Raw genomic sequence first — 3,214 nt, 5'->3', positions numbered from 1 at the left:
GATACTATTTTATACATATATATTAAACCGTTTTGATTATATACATGTAAATATAATATATTATCGACTTTATATTATATCTTTTTATTTATTTATACATGCACATGATTTTTTTTAAAAAAAACAAAAAACAAAAAACATACTTTAATATATTTTGCTTAATATATATTATTATGTATATATATTATCATTTATACTATTATTAATTTTTTCTTTCACAGGTATTACTTATTTAAATTAATATATGTATATTATTTAATAAAGATTATTGCTATTATGCTTGTTTGTATTTTTATATTGATTATTTGTTATTCACTAGTGTATGTTATTTACAAATAATCCTTTATGTTGTACGTCATCATTTACTTGCCTTTTATTTCATTTAAAAAGTTCCATTTGATTTAAGTATCAAAACCAATTTATTCAAAAACTTTCAAGATAACACGACACTCGAAATTTGGGATCCTCGAAAAGATTGTGTCCTAACTTACTGGATTCCAATCTTCCTCGGGATCTAGGAAACATAATATCCTCTTTAATTAAAACATAAATAAAAAGCTCATTCTCGAGAATTCGATACGTTGTGTCCTAACACATTGGGTATGACATGTTTTCTCGAGACGAGGATTCTTCTAAAAATAAAGGTAGTACTCTGTATTTGGAATTTTGAGAAATTGAACCCTAACTTACTGGGTTTTGATCTCTTCATTTGACCCAAATAATCAGATATCCTTCTCAAAATGCATAGATTTTAAAAGTCAAAAGATAAACTTAATTTTGAGAATTTAAGATGTTGCACTCTAACTTACTGAGTGTGACAATTTATTTCTTTGAAATAAGTGAGTCTCATCATCTAATTCATTTTATTCAAATTTTCTTTTCAAAGGATTGTATTTTAAAATATTTTCAAACATTCGGCATTAGGACATTAATTAATCAATTCGGTACCAATTTTGGGCGTTACGAGGGTGCTAACCCTTCCTCGTGCGTAACCGACTCCCGAACCTGTTTTATCAAATTATGCAGACCAAATTCGTTTTTAAGGTGAGCCGATCACACCTCAATAAAAGATCGGTGGCGACTCCAATTCTCATTTTTAGTCGACAAACAAATTTTTGTTTTTCAAAAAAATGGTTTCGACAGTAGATATTGGGCTTTGGTCATTAAATTGGATTTGCTCTCAATGGTGGTGGCTCGACATCATTTTCAACTGCAATCCACAGATCAAGTGCTTGGAGATAAGTTCTCATTTTAACTACCCAAATGTGGTAGTTCTCTTCAACAAACACTGGTGGTGGAGGAGGTGCAAAGCTCATGTTGCTAAAACAAGTTTGACAAACTCAATTTCTTTTAAGTTTGTTTTGAAACAAAGAAGGCTTAAACAACAGAGGTCCTCAAAGACAAGAGGCTCTGATTACCATTTGTTGAAACAAAACAGAGGCAACAATGAACATTAGCACAATAACAGCAAAAACAATAAAAACTGGAACAAAAGCAAGTAACCGAAAAAGGAAGTCATTGATTTCATTCTATTTCAAAAATATATAGGAGTTACCTAAACATGTAACTGCTCCCACTAAATTTGGCAAGTTGCCAACTAAAATAATACAAACTAAAAGCTGAAACATATCAGCTATAACTTTTGAAATCAAGTTACATACCAACTTGTTAACTTTACAAAAAGATTACAAATAAACAAAATAAAAGAGCTGCTTCTGGTCCTGTTCGATTGCTGGTCTGCTATGTTGGTCTGCATCATGGTTGACTGTTGCATTGCAGTCCATGCTCAACAGTTTGAAGCTCTCTAGATTCCATGAAAGTTCAAGGTTTTAATGAATCTTGAAATGGCAGGAATAATTTTATTTCAAGACTGATGTTTTTGAACATTAATTCAATCATCTTGAAGTACACTACTTCAAGGATGATCTTAAGGTACGTAATTCAATCATCCCTTTGTTAACTCTTTACATTATCCTCTGCTTCATGTGAATTTTGATATTAGTATGTTTTTCTTTTGAATTTAAATGATAATAGGAAGGTTGACTTGTGCAATTTTCCCTTTTAGGTTGGAAGAGAATGAAGAACTTTACCCCATAGGTCATTTCTCTTTCAAACGCTTACATGTTCGTACTACCTATATTATTCAGACTCCGGTGTGAATACAAGAATGCATCTGACACGGATATGCTCTCTCTTTTTTTTTTTTTTTTAAGATTTCCGTGTATTTAGAGAATGCTTGGTGGATTATATTCTCATACTCATATCCAGATATACATCAGATGTCGGACACAGATAATAAGAAGAGTGAAGAATTGAAGTAATGTAGATCGGAGGTATGTGTACTTGTATTGCAAATTGAGTGTCTTGTTGCTGGTTATTTAGGGTTCTCATTGGAGCTAACTTAGAAGCTTGGTTTCTTCAAGATTATCCACCCTGAAAATTTCAACCGGTATTCCACTGGCTTCAGCAATGTTTCTGTTAACAAGTTCATCAAGATTATGGATTGTGAAAGCAACATGGAGGATGATCTTACATTGTTCATACTCTTCATACTAGTGAATGATTCGAACATCGATTTCGTTTTCGTTGCAACAAGCAGAGGTCAATAACAACTGCCACCCACCATCTGAACGCCATGCTGGTGCCAATAAATTCTTCTTCAAACATTAAAGAGCAATATTACTGTGATTCGAACATGAATGTCAAATACGAATATGTTCTTAATCTACATGGAAAGACAAGAAAAAGGTGGAAGAAAGTCCATCTCAAGCACATTGCATATTGCAGAATTTGAAACTGAATTGCTTATGTGATTGAATTCAGATGTCTGTTATAAATTCTGGGTTCTTGTTCCATACAAAAGTTTACTTACAAATTCATTCCCTATTTCATACTTAATTTCTTGTAAATTTTGCCTAAATTTGTCTCCTCAAAGTACCGTAGGTAATCGGAGCTCCTAAGAACATATGAAATTATAGGATTTGTCTCCTCAAAGTACCGTGGGTAATCGGAGCTCTTAAGAACATATGAAATTATAGGATATATTTATTTTTCAGAGTGAAATGTGAGCTTGGGATGTGAAATTGTTTTATGAATATTCTCATTTTTTTTTCATTTATTTGAAAATTTTTGTAGGGCCATTAAATAATCTTTTCCCATTATATAAACTTCATCTGCCATTCTCAGGATTTAAATTTGATGGGTTCTCAGTTCC

General features: G+C 31.8%; 1 long non-coding RNA gene across 2 annotated transcripts; it reads left to right on the top strand.

The window, feature by feature from the left end:
• Nucleotides 1-1,670: 1,670 nt before the first annotated feature.
• Nucleotides 1,671-3,134, top strand: LOC107902998 (uncharacterized). Of its 2 annotated transcripts, XR_001685670.2 has the most exons (4): nt 1,671-1,932; nt 2,066-2,097; nt 2,214-2,333; nt 2,424-3,133. It is a non-coding gene; the product is annotated as an uncharacterized lncRNA (long non-coding RNA). The 2 variants fall into 2 exon arrangements; XR_001685669.2 differs by having other exon boundaries at nt 2,066-2,333; nt 2,424-3,134.
• Nucleotides 3,135-3,214: the final 80 nt, after the last annotated feature.

This window comes from Gossypium hirsutum, chromosome D05 (assembly GCF_007990345.1).
Source record: "Gossypium hirsutum isolate 1008001.06 chromosome D05, Gossypium_hirsutum_v2.1, whole genome shotgun sequence".
NCBI classification, from domain to species: Eukaryota; Viridiplantae; Streptophyta; class Magnoliopsida; order Malvales; family Malvaceae; genus Gossypium; species Gossypium hirsutum.
The sequence above is the reverse complement of the archived record's forward strand: the minus strand, read 5'-3'. Positions and strand labels throughout refer to the sequence as shown.